Raw genomic sequence first — 21,314 nt, 5'->3', positions numbered from 1 at the left:
GGTTGGGCCAGAAAATCATCTATCAGCAGACAGAAATGGGAGGGGGAAGCAGTGGAGAAAGGACAGTCTTCAGGTGCTACTATATCATTAATGGTGCAAAAAATGGTGTATTAATGAAAGATTCTTTAAATGCACAACCAAATATCCCAATTGATAAATTGTCAAAGAGCATAAATCATTCTCAAAAGAAGAAATCAAAGTTATCTATTAGTTGTATTTTAAAAGATGTTCCAAATTCCAAAAATTGGAGAAATACAAATGAAAACAACTGTAGAAGATTGGCAAAGCTGACCAAAAAAAGACAACTGACAAATGTTGGAGGAAACAGTTGTGGGGAAAAAAAAAACAGATACAATGATGCACTGATGGTAGTGCTGTGAATTTGTCTAGTCTTTCCAGAAAACAATTTGGAATTTGCCCCCAAAATTATCTAGATTCTTTGCTCTGTGATACTACTATTAGAACTATACTCCAAAAAAAAAAATCAAAGAAAGATGTAAAAGTCTACATCTACAAATACATTTCTAGTGGGTTTTTTTTGGAGAGACAAAGAACCTGGTGATTAAGGGGGAGGGTTGGAACTGATCAATTGGGTAAAATCTAAACAAATTGTATAGCATGTAAATGAAATGGGATGTTTTTGTGCTATAAGAAATGACAAGCAGGATAATTTCAGAAAAACCTAGAAAGACATACATGAATTGATGCAAAGTGAAATGAGCAGAACCAGGAGAATGATTTATACCACAACAGCAACATTATTAAAAAAAAAAAAAAGTACAATTTTGAAAAACTTTATTGTGATCAATGCAATAATCAATCCACCTCCTGGCAAAGAAGTGATGGATGCAAGATTGTTGGAGATATATATTTTTATACATGGTCAATGTGGGAATTTGTTACTATGACTTATTGACTATGCTTACTTATTGAAAAAATTTCCCATCACTGGAAATTAGTATGGCAGAAATTAGATATGTATCCACACTTAACACCATATACCAAGATAAGATCAAAATGGGTCCACGATTTAGGCATAAAGAATGAGATCATAAATAGATTAGAGGAACAGAGAATAGTCTACCTATCAGACCTGTGGAGGAGGAAGGAATTAATGACCAGAGGAGAATTAGAGATCATTATTGATCACAAAATAGAAGATTTTGATTACATCAAACTAAAAAGTTTCTGTACAAACAATACTAATGCAAACAAGATTAGAAGGGAAGTAACAAATTGGGAAAATATTTTTAAAAGTAAAGGTTCTGACAAAGGTCTCATTTCCAAAATATATAGAGAACTGACCCTGATTTATAGGAAACCAAACCATTCTCCAATTGATAAATGGTCAAAGGATAGGAACAGACAATTCTCAGATGATGAAATTGAAACTATTTCCACTCATATGAAAGAGTGTTCCAAATCACTACTGATCAGAGAAATGCAAATTAAGACAACTCTGAGATACCACTACACACCTGTCAGATTGGCTAAGATGACAGGAACAAATAATGATGAATGTTGGAGGGGATGTGGGAAAACTGGGACACTGATACATTGTTGGTGGAGTTGTGAAAGAATCCAGCCATTCTGGAGAGCAGTTTGGAACTATGCCCAAAAAGTTGTCAAACTGTGCATACCCTTTGACCCAGCATTGCTGTTATTGGGATTATATCCCAAAGAAATACTAAAGAGTGGAAAGGGACCTGTATGTGCCAAAATGTTTGTGGCAGCTCTTTTTGTTGTAGCTAGAAACTGGAAGTTGAATGGATGTCCATCAATTGGAGAATGGTTGGGTAAATTGTGGTATATGAAGGTTATGGAATATTATTGCTCTGTAAGAAATGACCAGCAGGAGGAATACAGAGAGGCTTGGAGAGACTTACATCAACTGTTGCTGAGTGAAATGAGCAGAACCAGAAGATCACTATACACTTCAACAACAATACTGTATGAGGATGTATTCTGATGGAAGTGGAAATCTTCAACATAAAGAAGATCCAACTCACTTCCAGTTGATCAATGATGGACAGAAATAACTATACCCAGAGAAGGAACACTGGGAAGTGAATGTAAATTGTTAGCACTACTGTCTATCTACCCAGGTTACTTATACCTTCGGAAGCTAATAATTAATGTGCAACAAGAAAATGGTATTTACACACATATATTGTATCTAGGTTATATTGTAACACATGTAAAATGTATGGGATTACCTGCCATCGGGGGGAGGGAGTGGAGAGAGGGAGGGATAATTTGGAAAAATGAATAAAAAAAAAAATTTCCCATCTAGCCAACTAGGAAAGAAGAGGGAGACAAGAGAAAAATATAATGCTTTGATGCACTGAATAGAACTGAAAGAAGATGTTCAGAAAGAAACATAGAAAAACAGAACAACTTTGGAAATAACATGCTGAATTTATTATTATTCACCTCAAAACAGGAAAGCAAGCTATATATAATGGAGATTCATGAGTTCATGTACAATCCTCTTTTCCATTCCTCATTGTAAATGGTGTTACTGATTCCAGGTGTTTGCCAAGTTCTGAATAATAATTAAAAATTTATTTTTAAAAATCCAGTTGACTTTCTACCAAAGTACACTGTCAGTATATAGCTGATTGAATCTTTTTTTCCCCAAAGACAAATCAGTTCTAGAGGTGACATGCTCTAAGAGAGATACTTTGTCCAAGGAAAGGATAAAGTGATTGCTTTAAAAGAAAATGGAGTACAGCAATTTAATTTACTATTATTTTTTTTAATAAGGGAAGAATCTTGACTGGGGCCTAGTGGGGGTGGGGAGGAGGAATAAAGGAGAAATGGGCTAGTGATAGAGAGGGCCATCTCAAAAAAAAAAAAAAAAAAAGAAAGGAAGAATAGAGAGCATCAACAAAATATCTTAAAAGACACAAAGAGAACTGGAGTAAGTTTTTTGAAATGGGGAAGTATTGATGATTGTTGATAGTTGTCAAATTCATAATAACAACAAAAATAAAATCGAGGAAAGAAAATTCAGTCCTATATAACCTGGAATGGATGTTTATTTGAAATTGAAAAAGTTCAGGGAAATGTAAAGATTATATTTAACTTCATTATAGGTAAGAATAACTTTTTTTTTCATTCCTCTTTTTATTTCTCGTTCTCATTTCTAGGTCTGCTGTCTCTGTCTCTGTGTCTATGTCTCTCTCACACACATACATATATAAAGAAAAATAAAATTATTAAAATTTGAAGTTTGAAAATAACAAAATAGCAATCACGAGAACATTATGCTAATGTACTTTGAAAATAGCCTTGGAGGGGGAAGAGTTAGGGGCCTATATTTCATTCCTGGCATGTTTTGTTCCCTGAAAGAGCATTGGTTGTAGGGAAAGTGGGATAGTTAAAGCAGAATGCAGAGCAAGGACCACAGTCATGAGTTCAAGGCAGAAAGTAGATTCTTTTGTCCTTAGGCCACTAGAGCTGAGCCACAGATGTGACTATTTCTTCAGAGTATTGCTGTTTGGAGGGAGGGAGCCTATGGTTTTGTCCTGTGCATTAGCAGCTCTCCATAAATAGTGTAAAGACTAAGACATATAGGGCTTGAGAGAAAGACTAAGAAAAGAGCTGGAGCAGACAAATAAAAGGAAGACAATTGTAAGGGTTGGGAAGAGGGGGAGAATGAAACTGATGGAATTATTTTTTTTCCCTCTTTTTTCAGATACACAGGTTATAACTTCAGACAGAAGACACTTTTTCTCAAATGAAGAGATACTTCTCCATCTTGGAGCTATGCATAGGGAAGTGATTTAGTTCTCTAAGTATTGTACATTTTATTAGGAAGCAATCATTTCCAATGCATTTCTGTTCCTTTAACCACAGACTTCATTCACTACTCAACACAAAGCAGCAGCAAGGAAGAAGCCCTGTACATTGTTCAGCTCAGGCAGACAAATCAGCTTAAAGTGATGACAGGAGAGGAAGATTTCCCTTACCTTCCATGACAAGAAGGCAGGGACTTCATTTACATTTTCTTTGTTTATCCAGTGCTTACCACTATGTCTGGCACCTAGTGCTTAATAAATGCTTATAAATTGATTGACTGATTGACCTGAAAAATCAAGGGGCTCTGACCATAATGCATAAGGGAATAGAAAAATTCAAGTCCTTGTGGATTTACAGGCTATGGAGAGATGGCCTCAGAAACACAAAGAAAGGAACTGTCAGCCTTCATTATTAATATCTACCTGTTAATATTTAATGTCATAAAATGGCAGCTCCCTCCCCAGCTTGGTCATTAGACAAGCAAGGGTCATGCCAACCTGAATTCTTTGGATAGAAGATTCCAGATTGCAACCTTCTTCCCTGAGCTTCCGCTAGGACTATCAAACAATTTTGGGGTTGTTTGAAAAATTAGGAGCTTTCCCAGTAGAAAAACCTCAAAAGCCTAGGTAAACAAAGATCTCAAAATTAGAAATATCTCATATAGAATACTGTGAATATGAATATTAAAATAAAATTAAAATATAAAAATATTTATGAACATTAAAATACATATCATACAAATAAATATGTATGTAAATATATTATTTTAAATGATTTTTTAAAATATATCTATTAGAAATACTACAAGTCACTAATAATGAGGAAAATACAAATTAAAACAACTCTGAGGTTCTACCTCATATTCATAATATTGGCAAAGGATGATGATTATTATTAAAAGCTAGTATTTATATAGCATTTTATGGTTTGTAAAGCACTTTTCTTCTGTGAACTGATTTGATGCTCACAAGACAACCATCATCATCATGATCTTTTTTTCACAGATGAAGAAACTGAGATACAGTGATTAAGTGACTTGTCTATAGTTAGAATTAGTGGATGTCTGAGGATGATTTTGAGCTTAGATCTCCAACCCACCCCTTCAGCCATTCTGAAGCCTATAGTGGAATGACTAGGGCAGGAATCCCAGACTAAAAGGAAACCTACAGTTCTATCACTCTGAAATCCAAAGAGCTTTCCAACTGGCTGACAGTGGCAGAGTTCCTCAACAATCTACTAAGACTTCAACAGGCCTTAACTTGTTGACCAGAACTTAGGTTAGTATCTTGTAAAATCAAGGGATAAGGGACAAAGTAAGGGGTGGAGGAAGAGGGGTAGTGTCATTTATCAGACTATCCTCTGGATGAAATTACTATGGGAGCACTAAAAGTTTGCAGTGTGAGCTGTCCCTAAGATCCTAAAATAACACAAAACTCAATACCCCCAAGAAAGCAGCAACAAGAATAGTCTAGACATTTCACTCCTAAAGTTCACAGAGCCCAGCCCTAATATAAAGTCCAAAGTCAGGAAATAGGCTGGAAGAATGAGCAAACAAACAAAAATAGAATCTAACCATAAAAGCTATTATGGTGACTGTGACGCTCTAGACACAAACATAGAAGAGAATGACTTTAAACATCAATAAACAAAGTCTGCAGTATTCCTCATAAGTTCCCTTTCCCCTCCCTTTCCTGACTCTTTTTGTATGTTGTCTCCCCTCATTAGATTTTAAGATTCTTGAGATGGGACTATCTTTTTATTAATTATAACATCAGTGCATAGTATAGTGCCTGACACATTGTATATACTTAAGAAATGTTTATCGAATTGGATATTTAAAAGCCTCATGGAAAAAAAATAGGCTGGACATAAAATGCAACTAACATTCCTAGAAAAGTTAAAGCAATAATTTTTTAAAAAAAGAATTAGAAATATTTTTGTAAATTAAATGAGAGTGCAAGTTGTATATATACTGGGGGGAAAAAAGAAAGAATTTGAGAAGTAAAAACCCTGCCCAAAGCAACAAACTTCCTGAAATTGAATCAAATAGAAAAAAGACTCCAAGAAACACACACACACACACACACACACACACACACATACAAAGCCAAGAGACAAAAAAAAAAAAAGTATGAAGTATTTTATAACAAAAACAACTGATTTGGAAAACAGATCAAGGGAATATAATTTTGAAATCACTACACCACCTAAAAGCCCTGATCTCCCACCTTCCTCCCCCCACAAAAAAGATTCTAGACTTCCTATATGAAGAAATCATAAAAGAAAACTCCCCAGATTGTTTAGAAAAAAAGGGCAAAATGGAAATAGAAACTACTGTTTGCTCCAGAAAAAAAATTCTAAAATAATTTCCAAGCATGTTATAGTAAAAATCCAGAGTTTCCTGATCAAAGGAAAAAAACAGTAAGACAACAGAAAGAAATCAAATGCTAAGAAGCCTATTCATGACCAATCTGCTTGTATAAACTTACAATTAAAAATAACTTATCCATTAAAACTAAATATAATACCACAGAAGGAAAATAGATCTTGATGAAATACATAATTTCCAATCACTGCTGATAGAAAGACTAGAGTTGTGTAGAAACTTTAAAATACAAACCCAGCAGTTAAGAGAAACATTAGAAGGTAAACAAAAATAAATAGTTACAAGGGATTTTTTAAAAAGAATAAATTGTTTACATTATAATGAGAAGAAATGATACATGTATCCTCTCTGAACCATTTCATCTCAAGGGTCAAAGAGAGAAGATCCAATTAAATAGAGGGTCTAGGATTGGTTCTTTTATGTCTTGATCTTAAATGATGAATGGAAAGGAAAAAGAAAACACTAAAAGAACAGGAAGAATGGGAAAAATTATTCCACAAAATTGGGATGTGCACATGAAATATATTTGAGTCAGAGTGGGTAGGGACAGCAAATGACACTTGAAGTTCATCTGAACTGCTCAAAGGAGGTAAGAATCCATATATATACACACCCATGCACATACATTCATTCACACACATACACAGAGTTGGGTACAGAAATATATTTTCCTCAACAAGGAAATTGGGCACAGAAAGAAGGAAAAGAGAGGAATAATATGGAAAGTTGACTGAGAGAAGGATTCTAAGACTACCAAAAAAAATTTTTAATAGCTCTTTTTTTGTGGTGGCAAAGAATTAGAAACTAGAGGGATGCCCATCAAGGGGGAAATAGCTGAACAAGTTATCACAGATAAATGACAATGTTATTGTGTTATAAAAAATTATGAAGGTGATTGTTTCAGAGAAACCTACGAAGGCTAGTGTGATCTAATGTAGAGGGTGATGTTAGGGGATGAAAGAAGAAAAGAGGAGGGGAAGATAGGGAACTCATGGCAAATGGCCTCAATTTTTATTGTGAAATATGAGTTGAGGAGACAAGAGATTTAAAAGAACTGTAAAGTATGATGCAGAATTGATTAAGGAGGAGTAAAAGTGAGGATCAAGTTGATTAGATCATAGAAATTTGGAGTACAATTAGTCAGCATAGTTTAGTGACTGCCTCCAACTCTGTTCAGCACCATGTGTGTGTAGCAGTAAAGTAGGTTGATGACGGACTTAATCCAGAGTTGGGACTGACAAGAGGTGATCCATGATATGTAAAAGAGAATAAGAGATTAGAGAGTAGTGGAAAGTACAGAGATAGATTGGTTCATCAAGAGGTCAGGATTGAGAGTGTAACCAGAATAGGAGAAATTGCTTTGGAAAGTAGTGAGGAATAGCAAATTGGAAGACATAGTTAGGACCAAAAAAAAAAAAAAATAGATGAAGACAAGGGAAGACAGAAGGATATAAGATTATGATAAGATAAAAGAATTTGAGAGTTCATAAACAGAAAGAGAAAATTTGTATGATGGCAAGATCAAGGGTGTGATCATCCTTTTGTAAAGCTGATTCAAAAGTGAAAAAATAGGCCATAGGAATTTAGACTGAAGAACTGGTAAGTTAGGATGTTTGAGAGAATGTGTTATTCAGCATGTATGTTCAATTTCACAAGAATGAGGAAAGGAGTATGATCCAAACTCTGGATCTTCCCATTGAGAAGGGAAGAAGAATGTTTTGAGGATTAATAAGTAATAATTAGCAAGATATAAACTGAACAATAACTTTGGATATCTTAAATATCAAAGAAAAGAAATTGCTGCATAATGATAATAGAAATAATATCTGGAAGTAATAGTGGCAGGTAAAGAGTATTTCCCCTTCCTTACCCTCAGGAAGTCATATTTAAATACATACATAGTATACATATATATATATATATATATATATATATATATATATATATATATATATATAACTAGACTAGGAAAGAGTGACCAGAGATGCCTTGTCATTTGGAGGAAGTCAGGTCTAAATAAGTGCCAGAAGATAGAAAGTGAAGATTTAAAATGAAAGGAGATTTCTTAATTATGGTGTAGGCATTCAACAGCTTAAAATTTAATACCATTGGGATACAGAGAGTAAGAAAAGTTAGGAGGATATTAACCACTAAGGAACAAGTTCAAGAAGAGTATCATATCAAGAGAAAAGATCTTGTGAAGAATATAGGTGATTAAAAGGTTCAAAGTCCTCCCTTCATGTCTGATAGAGTTAAGTCCTGAAAGGATTGCTTCTCTGGTAGACACAAGCAAGAGATAGTATTTCCTGGGAAATAAGAAAGTCTGGTCAGGAAGTAAGAGGTGGTGTGTCCTGAAATCCCAGGCTTTCAGCAATATAAGCAGTTTGTCAAGTTAATAATTTAAAAGGAATACCTAATTTTAAGGAAATTAAGTAGTCAAGCTAATAAGTCAATAAGTACTTATGTGGTATTTGGAGTGCTTTTTTAAACAGTATTTTCTTTTTTCCAATTACATGTAAAGACAATTTAAAAGTTTTTTTTAATAAAATTTTGAATTCTAATTTTTTTCTCTTTCTCTCCCCCACTCTCCCCTTCTTAAGCCAGTAAATCATTTTAGATAGATTATATGTGTGCAATTATGCAAAATTACATTATAAAAGAAGAAATAGAACAACAACAACAACAAAAAATCCTCCAAAAAGTGAAAATAGTATATTCTGATATACATTCAGATTCCATAGTTCTTTCTCTGGATGTGGCTATCATTTTCCATCATCAATCTTTTGGAATTGTCTTAGATGATTGTATTGCCAAGAAGAGCTAAATTAATCACAGTTGATCATAATACAATGTTGCTATTACTATACACAATGCCCTCCTGGTTCAACTCACCTCACTCAGCTATCAGTTCATGTAAGACTTTCCAGATTTTTTCTGAAATATACCTGCTTATCACTACTTATAGCAAAATGGTACTCCATTACATTCATATACCACAACTTGTTCAGCCATGACTCATTTGATGGGTATCCCCTCAATTTCCAATTCTCTTCTACCACAAAAAGAGGAGCTATAAATATTTTTGTACATGTAGGTCATTTCAACAAACATTTATGAAGCACATAGTAGGTGCAAAAACAGTCCCTACCCTCAAGGAGATCACAATATAATCAAGAGGAGACAACATTCAAACAAGTATATATAAAAAGACATATATAGGAAAAATTGTGAGAAGCTTAGACCAAAGTCATTATCAATAAGAACAACCAGGAAAGGCATCCTTTTTTTCCCCTAAGGTCTGCAGAGCTTTTATTTTTATGTTATTTTTAATTTATGGAATTAAAAAAAAGCATTTCCAGTGCATGGTATAAGAAATATGATTGCAAGTGAAACTGCAAATATATTATATACAAATTGCTATTCCTTTTAAATATATAATAAAGTTATTGTGTAAATTTCTTTTCTTTTCTTTTTTTTCTTCCCTTGCCATCCTTCCAGAATGGCTACCATTAGACACAAATAGATGGGAAAGGCATCTGCAGAAGGTGGGATTTTAGTTGACACTTGAAAAAAAGACAGTAAAGCCAGGAAGAAGAAATGAAGAGGGAAAGCATTCAGGCATGAGAGACAATCAAAAATGCAGCCAAGAAATGAAGTGTCTTGTACAAGGAACAGCAAAGAGACCAAAGTAACAAGAGTGCATGTGCAGGGAAGTAACTTACAAGAAGAATAGAAAGGTAGGAAAGGACCAGGTAACAAAAGATTATAAAAGCCAAATTGAGGAAGACAATAGGAATCCACTAGGATTTATTCTATAGAAGTGTGACATGATCAGCTGTGTTTAAGAAAATGACTGAATAGAGTTGAGTGGAGATTTGTAGCTAAGTGGAGAATAGAATGAAATAGGAAGAGACTTGAGGCAAAGAGACCAACCAGCAGGCTATTGCATTGATGAGGATGTAGACCAGCATGGTAGTAGTTCCAGCAGAAATAAAGAGCATGTACTCAAGAAGATAGGAATGAAGGTGGTATTTATTGAATTTGGCCTCAGATTAGATATGTGGAATGAGTGATGGTAAGAAATCCAAGATGACATCCAAGTTGCAAGCTGGGAATAAAGCGTCAAATTCACTCTTTTAAGTGAGAACAAGGGGAAGGAAGGGAATGTTTGGAACACAAGTTATGCAAGGGTCAATGTTGAAAAATTATCTATGCCATATGTTTTAAAAATAACAAGCTTTAATTATATATACATATAATTAAAGCTTATTTATATATATGTACATATATATATATATATATATAATGAGAACAAGAAATAATATTAATGCTTTTACTATCAACCCTGTTATGCACACATTCTCCATGTACATACCCTATGTTCCAAATTCAGAAAGGTTATGTATATATGTTGCCAAATTCAAGAGGAAACTTTGACATCATTAAGGTCTATGTTCTATAAAGTGCTTAGACTATTCTTTAAATAATTTTTTTTCCTAATGTCAACAAAATAAGACTCATATCAGTAACCCAAGATTCTGGCAGATCTAGAAAAGGAAGAGAAAAACTGAAAGGAGACAGAAGTCCCAAAGAAAGAGCATCAGTCAATCAATAGCACCTGCTTTAATTTGACTAGCACTATACTAGCTGCTATGGTGATTTGAAAAGATGAAAAGACACAAATAACTCTTGTTAGTCTATATTGTAATCTTTTTAAAAAATGATGCTCATGAATAAAAGGAACAACTATATCCCAAATTTCTTGATTTTGAAAGGCTCAGATTATAGAATCTAGAAGTGTTTACTAGACAATAAGACTGAGACTATAACAGATATTCTCTGTACCTGAGTGACTGATTTCCTTACTCCCTCTGGAGAATCACCATCCTCACCTCCATCTGGGTAGGGCGGTACACATCACTCACTTGAAACATTTTCATGTTATCACTTCAAAGAACAGATTTTCAGAAGTGCTGCCAGTATAGCCCTGTGAGTTTCTCATAATCTGAGAAACTAGCAAGACAACCTTTTCTGGACAAGCAAGTATGCTCTTGACTTCCTTAATACTGACTTCTCTTTCCAAACCAGATAGATTTCCTTTTTTGGTGTCAGTGGGTGTTAAAGCCAGATTAGGGCATTTTTTTCTTAAAAATAATTTTTTTCTCTTGGGTATGCATACATTCAGATATAGGGCCCTTAAAATAAGCCAATTTTAAGCAAGAAACTTAAAGAGCAGTTATAACAAAAGTATGATCAATTAATATGAATAACTTAGAGAAAATTGAGGTTTGTATGAAATGATGCAGACTAAAGTAAACAGAACCAAGAACAACATATCGATGACTACAATAACAGAAATCAACATTAAAAGCAGAATTCAGGTCAAGGTAATAATCAATGTTAATTCCAGAGGACTAAGCGGTGATAATACTTTTTTTCTCTCTCAGTAAAGGGGTAGAACAAGACTTATATTGTCACATTTAATCAGGGAACCTTTTTGTTTTCACACAAGAAAATGTGATGCAGAAAATTATGGTGATGTAAAAAAGCATTAAGAACATTTTTTTTAAAGCATGGTAATCACACTATAGTATGCTAAAATCTTGTGTGATCTTTACCGTGCAAGTAGAAATCCTCACTGTTCTGAACCCAAAGGATAAGTCCTTTATCTTGCTCTGGTGTCAGAGTAATGGTAGTACAGGTGTTGCCCTGTTCTAAACCTAAGGGTTGAGTTCATCATCATCACTACTGTTTCACAGTTCTTGTGCTGGTCCCTTGCAGATGAGTTGTTTGTGATCTTTGGATGGAAAGATGACCTACCATGGTCTCTTCTTCAGTTCAATTATTGTGACTCCATTTGAGGGGATGCCCAGATCTTTTTTAGAGGAGTTGTAGGACAAGCTGGGCTATCAAACTTCTCCCTACTTAAACAACTTTGTGGGTCTCCTGTGGCACATAACAAAAAGATGAGTTTACTATATTTCAGCTGACATTCATCTGACCTTTCTCTCTGGCTTTTTCATTCCTACCTATACTCATTCTTTTTTATTGACACCAGAGATTTCAGAGAACATTAAAAACAAAAGTTATTATTATCAGGAGAAAGATCTGATTAACCAATTTCTACTCTGCTTTTTTTCTTCCTTGTCCTGCTTTGTAAAATCCTAGATATGCAGGGACAATCTATTGTTGGTGCCTTGCAGGAACTGCAAACCCCACAACCAAAACTAGGACAACATGACAACTTTATCTCTTAATTATAGTAAACATTTACATACTGCAAGTAGAGAAGGAACTGTTAATGCAAGAACATGCCCTTTAACCATACCATTTTATTACACAAAACACTAGGGACCCTAACAGTCTACAATTTGCAAATGACATTTGGAATACTGGCTGAGACATTAAACTAGTTTCCATGTATAACAGAAAATATAAGATATAGATGAAAAACTCTTCCCTATATTCTATAAAGAGGTGGATACCTATGTGTATAGAATGTTGTATATTACTGGCAGGTAATGAAACAGCAATGCATCAGTCAGTTTTGCTTCATTGTTTTACTTATAACAAGAGGGACTTCTATGTGGGAAAAAGAGGTTTTTTTCAAGAAATGTTTATGATATAAAAAGCTAAAAGCATCAACAAAATGTTTAAAATTTTAAAACCATATAAGTACAACCATATAGGATCAACAAAAAGCATGTTTTCACGGAATATTTTTGATTACATTCATGCTCCTGTTTATATATGAGATGGCCATGACATTTAAAACTCAGAGCTCTGACACATACATTAATGGACTAATTTGAGAGATTCTGTGTTTTGTGTTTTGTTTTGTATATGCTTGTTCTATTACTAGATTTGGAGATTAGATTATGGAATTTATGGCTTCATCTAACCTTTCTGTGGTCATGTAATAGTCTGACCAGTTAGTAAAATGCCTTCCTTACTAAAGACCTCAGTGAGTGTACTCTGGGTTATAACCCTTTTCTTCATTAAAGCAGATCCTCTCTAGAGAGATCAACTTTTAATCATATTTCCTTGAGCAAAATCCAACAGTGGAGATGAACTCTCCCTGCTGAGACACACAGTGCTGAGCAATGTATAAGGAGTTCTTAAAATGGGATGGTTTAGTGCAGAGTAGCATCCGACTGGCAGCCACAAGGTTAAGAAGCCAAACTATCCTGTTCCTTTTCAGACTACAAATAAATCTTCCCACTTTCTTACTTCTTTCCTTGAAGTGATGTAAAAATGATCCTGAACAATCAATAAATAATAATTTATTAAGTACTTATTATGTAAGAAACTATGTGCTAAGCACTATGGATACAAATAAAAAACAAAAAGGGTCCCTGACCTCAGGTACTAAAAGCAAGAGGGTATGGGGAAAGTCTGCTGCAGAAAGTGGCATTCGATCTTAATCTTGAAGGAAGCCTGAGATTGTAAGAAGTAGAGATCAAGGGAAATAATTTCCCCTAGATCTGAAAAAGCACCCATGGATAAGCATAGTCATATAAAGGACAAATATCCTTGGTGGAAATGTAACAATAGAAATACATTCAACTCAACAGGAAAAAAGCAGAGAGATCTTTAAGAGGGAAAGCAACAACAGGGAGGAAATCATTACAAGTAAATAAACTTCAACTTCAGAGGGTGAATTATGGATTAAAAGAAAGCGTTTCTTAAGTATCTATAATATGCCAGGCACTGTGTTAAACATTATACAAATGCTATTTCATTTGATCTTTTTAACAACCTTTTGATGTAAATGATATTATTATACCCATTTTATAGGTGAGGAAACTGAAGCAAACAGGGATTAAATAACTTTCCCAGGATCACCTAACTATTAAAAGTCTGAGACCAAAATTGAACTGCCTTTTAAATCCTGGATCAGTTGTTTATCTACTACCCTGTTTAGTTTTCCTTAAAAGGAAAAAAAGGGGGGGAGGGGCTAAGAATCATTGATTGGGGTCTAGGTGAGGGGAGCAAGAACAGAGAAATAGAAGCAGATCACTATGATTCTGGATCACTAATATTCATCATACTCCTTTTTCTTCATCATCTTCTTTATGAAAACAGGAGTGGGAGTGGCAGAAGTAGGAGGAAGCAAAAGTAAGAAAAAAATGTGAAAGAGTAAGAGGGAGGGAAATACCAATACAGATTAGAAAAATGAATTCAACAATCTATTGTTTATTAAAAACATCTTCAATATAAATATAAAGGTTCATATAGAATTAAAATGAAATAAGAATAGAAAGGATTATGCTTTAAGAGAACTCAAAAAAACAGGGATTAAGATCATGATTATTGGGGCAGCTAGATGGCATAGTGGATAGAGCACCGATCCTGAAGTCAGGAGGACCTGAGTTCAAATCCAGCCTCAGACACTTCACACTTCCTAGCTGTGTGACCCTGGGCAAGTCACTTAACCCCAATTGCCTCAACAAAAAGAAAAAAAAACCATGATTATTGTAATGAAAAGACAACAATGTTGTTGTTTAAAAAGTGAGACACAGAGAAATAAATAAATTAAACCATGGTAAAAAAGCATCATAGTCAATAAAATAACATCTAAAGTTAATACATATGCACCAAATAGCATAGCATATAAGTACTACATGAAAAAAATAATTAAATTATAAATAGAAATAGACACCAAAACAATAATTAAGGAATCAGTGTACCTCTTTTAGAAGAGGAAAACTGTAGAAAAAGATAAACAATTAAAAACAATTAAGTAGTTGAAAATAATATTATAGAAGCTAAATATGATAGAATTCTAACAGCAATTTGATGAAGAAAGGAAAAAGATTAATATTTTCAGATGTGAATGACACCTTTACAGAAATTGACTATGTACTACAGCATAAAAAGTCTATCAACTAATGGAGAGAAGGGGAACTATTAAATAGCTCATTTACTGACTATAATGTGGTATATATACATATATTACATATATATATATTTATATCCTTTGAAAAAAGCATTCAAATTTAAATGAAGCCTTAATAATATAATATTTAAGGATTAGTTTGTCAATGGACAAATCATAGAAACATAGATTTCATTACCAAAGAAATATGACAATGAGACAGCACACCAAAATTTCAGGATTTAGCAAAAGCAATCCTGAGATTAAAGTATACATCTCTAAACAACTTTATTTTGTCAACAACAAAAATACAGATCAATGAACTAGTTATGTAATTTTAAAAAAATTATAAAAGCAGCAAATTATCAAACCCAACTAAATACCCAAATAGAAATGCTAAAAGTCAAAGAAGAGCTTAACAAAATTGACAACAAGAATAAATTAATAAAAACCTGACAAATTTAGGGTCTGTTTGTGGGGAACTAATAAAATAGATAAACTATTAGTTATTCTTGGGGGGAGAGAGAGAGAGAAAGCATAAATTACCAGTATCAAATGGGGATTAACACAAAATCAAGAAGAAATAAAGAAAATTATCAGACTTTTTTTTGCCCAACTATATGATAACAAAATATATAACTTATGAAATTTGCTTTGTGAAGCACAAAGATCCCAAGATAAACAAGAAAAACTGTTTAGGAGCAAACTTCTCAAGCTGTGCATGTGTGTATATTATTGTAATTTGTTCACAGAAATTTAACAGAGTTCTAATAGTGCAATTTTTTTTTTAATTTTATAGCTCTTTATTTACAAGATATATGCATGGGTAATTTTTCAGCACTGACAATTGCAAAACCTTTTGTTCCAATTTTTCCCCTCCCTCTCCCCCACCCCCTTCCCCAGATGGCAGGTAGACCAATACATATTAAATATATTAAAATATATGTTAAATACAATATATGTATACGTATCCATACAGTTATTTTACTGCACAAGAAGAATCGGACTTTGAAATATTGTACAATTAACCTGTAAAGGAAATAAAAAATGCAAGCAGACAAAAACAGAGGGATTGGAAATGCTATGTAGTGTTCACACTCATTTCCCAGAGTTCTTTCACTGGATGTAGCTGGTTCTATTCATCATTGAACAAATGGAACTGATTTGGTTCAAATCATTGTTGAAGAGAGCCATATTCAACAGAATTGATCATCATATAGTATTGTTGTTGAAGTATATCTCCTGGTACCTGCTCTTTTCACTCACCATCAGGTCATATAAATCTCTCCAGGCCTTTCTGAAATCGGTGTGTTGGTCATTTCTTACAGAACAATAATACTCCATAATATTCATATACCGCAATTTATTCAGCCATTCTCCAATTGACGGACATCCACTCAGTTTCCAGTTTCTGACCACTACAAAGAGGGCTACCACAAGCATTCTTGCACATACAGGTCCCTTTCCTTTCTTTAAGATCTCTTTGGGATATAAGGCCAGTAGTAACATTGCTGGATCAAAGGATATTCACAGTTTGGTAACTTTTTGAGCATAGTTCCAAATCACTCTCCAGAATGGCTGGATGTATTCACAATTCCACCAACAATGTACAGTGTCCCAGTTTTCCCACATCCCTTCCAACATTCAGCATTATCTTTTCCTGTCATCCTAGCCAATCTGACAGGTATGTAGTGGTATCTCAGAGTTGTCTTAATTTTAATTTCTCTGATTAATAATGACTTGGAGCATCTTTTCAAATGGCTAGAAATAGTTTCAATTTCTTCATCTGAGAATTGTCTTTTCATATCCTTTGACCATTTATCAACTGGAGAATGGCTTAATTTCTTATAGAGTCAATTCTCTATAAATTTTGGAAATGAGGCCTTTGTGAGAATCTTTGACTGTAAAAATGTTTCCCCAGTTTATTGTTTCCCTTCTAATCTTGTCTCCATTAGTTTTGTTTGTACAAAAGCTTTTCAATTTGATGTAATCAAAATTTTCTATTTTGTGATCAATAATAATCCCTAGTTCTTCTTTGGTCACAAATTCCTTCCTCCTCCACAAGTCTGAGCAATAAACTATCCTATGTTCTTCTAGTTTATTTATAATCTCATTCTTTATGTTTAGATCATGAACCCATTTTGACCTTATCTTGGTGTATGGTGATAAGTGTGGGTCAATGCCTAGTTTCCAGTATTCCCAGCAGTTTTTGCCAAACAGTGCCAAAAGTTGGGGTCTTTGGGTTTGTCAAACACTAGGTTATTAAAGTTATTGACTGTTTTGTCCTTTGAACCTAACCTATTCCACTGATCAATTAGTCTATTTCTTAGCCAATACCAAATGGTTTTGGTGACTGCTGCTATATAATATAGTTTTAGATCTGGTACAGTTAAGCCACCTTCATTTGCCTTTTTTTTTTTTTTTTTTTTTTTTTAGTTCCCTTGAAAGTCTTGACCTAGGGGGCAGCTAGGTGGTGCAGTGGATAGAGCACTAGCCTTGAATTCAGGAGGACTTGAGTTCAAATCTCCTCTCAGACACTTAACACTTCCTAGCTGTGTGACCCTGGGCAAGTCACTTAACCCCAGCCTCGGAAAAAAAAAGAAAAAAAAGAGTCTTGACCTTTTGTTCTTCCAGTTGAATTTTGTTGTTAATTTTTCTAGGTCATTAAAATAGTTTTTTTGGGAGTCTGATTGGTATAGCACTAAATAAATAGATTAGTTTAGGTAGTATTGTCATCTTTATTATATTTGCTTGACCTGTCCAAGAGTATTTAATATTTTTCCAATTGGTTGGATCTGACTATTTGTGTGGAAAGTATTTTGTAGTTTTGCTCATATAGTTCCTTGACTTTCCCTTGGCAAATAGATTCCCAAATCTAATAGTGCAATTCCAACACTCTACAAATTTAATAAACTTTTATTTTGGAAAAAGTCATGGTATTAACAATATTCCAGGATCCTAGAGGAGAGAGGTAGTTCATCAGTAACCTCCCTGTAGTGTAGAAACCAAGGGAAAAGGGAAAAAAAAATACCTGTGATAGATTGTCTTATCCAACTGGATAGAATCTATGATTCCACAATCAAACAACCAGCAGCATCTCTGCAGCCATCTGTTCTCACAGTTTCTCTTAAGTTACTAAAAAGTTACATATATATATATATATATATATATATATATATATATATATATATATATATATTTTTTTTTTTTTTTTTTTTTTACTGAAGTAGAAAGCATACTAGTAGAGGCACTAGACTTACTCTCCTAAGCCCTACTAACACAGGCAGTCTAGTACCTCTGGGGACAGCTGTTATTTATCTCCTAAGACTCTAGGAAACCCTGAGAAATATCTTTCTAATGCTATAGATCATGAGCCCCACTAGAGAACTTCCTGACTAAAGATTATCAAATTGTAGCATTTAGCCAGCTAAATGTAATTGCCTTTCAGAAAGGTGGGGAAATAAGAATGGCCGACACAAAAATTCCTCCCAAAAGTATGGGGCACAGTCCTTTGCCAAAGTCTAAAAGAAAGGGGATTCAAGATTAGAATACGTGTAGAGTAGCTTTTCAGCTCCGGGAAGCCTTTTTGCTGGAGTCTTTCAAAATATTCCCTTTAGGTATGGTGGAGCTTTCTTCTAGGCTCCATGTAAAATCTTGTTGCTGTCCTTACTTAGTATAGCTGATTTGTCTTTAGTTCCCAGAGTAAACCCTGAAATTTGTCAATGCTGTGACAGAAACACTACAGGAACATTGATAAATTCAAATCTCCAACCTTCTGACAGTGACCAGAACTCTGGTCACAGTGTGTTGGGGGAAGGGAAGAGTATAGGAGTAGACAGAGGCATTTTCTTCCCCTACCCTCAAATAATTTCCTCTCAGGCACTTGACTGGGTCCACTTCTACCACTTACTGGCCAGATAGTGGAATTCTAGAATTCTGGAATCTAAACCAAAGCTTCTTAAACTTGGGTCACAACCCCACATGGGCTCACATAACTGAATGTGGGAGGTTGCAAAAAACTTGGCAATAGTAAAAGATATCAAATATTCTGCCAAGATTTAGTTCTTTATATAAAAATAAACAAGTATATCTAACTCATTAGTATGTAAATTTGCTTTTTTGTCTTTAATAAATTATAAAATTACATGTATATCAAAGAATGGTTTTATAACAAATTTCTTTATGATTTATTATGAGTAAATGTTTGTTTTGTATATCTGCTGTTATATATTCAGTGTCACATAAAAATGTCTCAGAGTGGAAAAAGTTTAAGAAGTTTTGATATAAACTGCCTTGCAATTTTGTACAAAATCTATGTGAATTGAATTTGGGATTGAAGAATCATGAATTTCTTTAGCCAATCCAAAAATACTTCTAATGCAATTTCACCTCATTTCATTTATAAGCTTTCTTTTAAAAGTTTTTTTTTTTATTCTTAATGTAACCCCCCAAAAAAGAACATTTTCATGTGCATGACAGAACACAAAAAAAATTCCTAATAAAACCATGAATCTCTTAATTCATGTCATTTGTTTTTTAAGATTATAAAAAAATTTTATATTACTTAAAAAACTTCCCCTTTTGTCTATGTTTCTTTCTAAACTTCCTTCTCTTTTTTTCCATACATTTTAAAAATGTTTCAGTGAACTTTTTTTTTCATTGTTCTCCCCCTTTATGAACTTCATGCCCCTAACCCTCAGTTTAAAGAGGAAGAAGGGGAAATTCTTTATAACAAGTAATCACAGTAAAACAAAACCATGCAGTGATCATGTTCAAAAATGTATCTCTTAGGAAGGAGCAGAGTCAAGACAGTAAAGCACAGGCAGCAATCCAGCTGAACTCTCTCAACATTCCTCTCTAAACAACTTCAAAGTAATTTTTCAAATCAAATTTTGAAACAGTAGAGGCAATAAAATGTTAGAGTGAGACTTTTTTTTCAGGTAAGATAACTGAGGACTTAAGCAGGAGAGGTCTGTAACCTCATGGTGAGCATAGGCCAGTAGCTCAACAGGAGCACCAGCAATGAGCTTGGAGGCCATGATGACAGCAGCAATAGTTGCAGCAGCAGTGTCAGGAGCTCTTAGCCCAGAGATGATTAGGAGATGGGACAACTAGTCAGAAAGATTACAAGGGATCCTGTGCAAACACTGAATGCAGCTGGTATAGATTGGCAGCTCAATTGCCTGTAAGCAAATTGAGGTAGGACAGGATAAAAAAGAGAAAAGACTAAGAAGAAAATAAGATAGAGAGAAAACACACAATTAATAATTATATGAATGGGATGAATACAATGATCCAAGACAATTCCAAAGGACTCATGATGAAAAAAATGCTATCCAGTTCCAGAGAGAAAACTTTGAGTACAAATTGAAATATGATTTTCTCCCCCCCTTTTCTTTTTTTTTGCAATATGGCTAATTTAAAAAATATATTTTATATTTTTTCAAATGTATAATAGATATCATTTTGCTTGCCTTCTCAGTAAATATGTGAAGTGTAGAAAGAAACAAGAAAATTTAGAACTCAATTTAAAAAAGAAAAGAATGTCAAAAATAGTAATTTTTAAAAACATATCGTCTCTATACCTTGAGTTCATCAGATTGGTCAGGAGGTGGGTAAATGGCTTTGCCTCAGGTTCTCTGAAGACTAAGTTGGTCATTTCATTGATCACAATTCTTAGTCTTTGAAAATTGTTTTTGTTACAATGTTACTCTTCTTCTATAAATGGATTTCCTAGTTCTGTTCATTTTAGTTTGTATCAGTTCATATTACCCAGGATTCTCTAAAATTATCTCTTTCATAATTTTTTAATAGCACAATAACATTACATTATATTTATCTATCATATTTTGTTCAGTTATTCTCCAAGATTAGATTTTAATTCTAAGGTAGTTGACCCACCTTAGATTTTAGTTCTTTTCTTTAAAAAAAAAATTCCTTTAGTAATAAAAAGTTTGTTTTCCTCTCAATTATTCCCTCTCCTTTTCAACTTCCTCTTTATCCTTCCCTATTTCTTTATTGAGTTCGATGTCTTTCTACATCAAATTGTTTGTGTGTATTCAACTATCTTTTTGCTTTTCATTTAAGAGTGAAGTTCATCTGATGGCTTCTTCACCCTTCATTCAAGTTTATATATTCTTCTCACATCAGCAAATTGTGGGAAATAACCACTTCTACTTCTTTCTTTCTCCTCTCTATACTAGTGAATTCCTTTTTATCCTCTCTCCTCTTTTTTCTTTAAGTATT

The sequence above is a fragment of the Sminthopsis crassicaudata genome, chromosome 3 (genome assembly GCF_048593235.1).
Source record: "Sminthopsis crassicaudata isolate SCR6 chromosome 3, ASM4859323v1, whole genome shotgun sequence".
NCBI classification, from domain to species: Eukaryota; Metazoa; Chordata; class Mammalia; order Dasyuromorphia; family Dasyuridae; genus Sminthopsis; species Sminthopsis crassicaudata.
The sequence above is the reverse complement of the archived record's forward strand: the minus strand, read 5'-3'. Positions refer to the sequence as shown.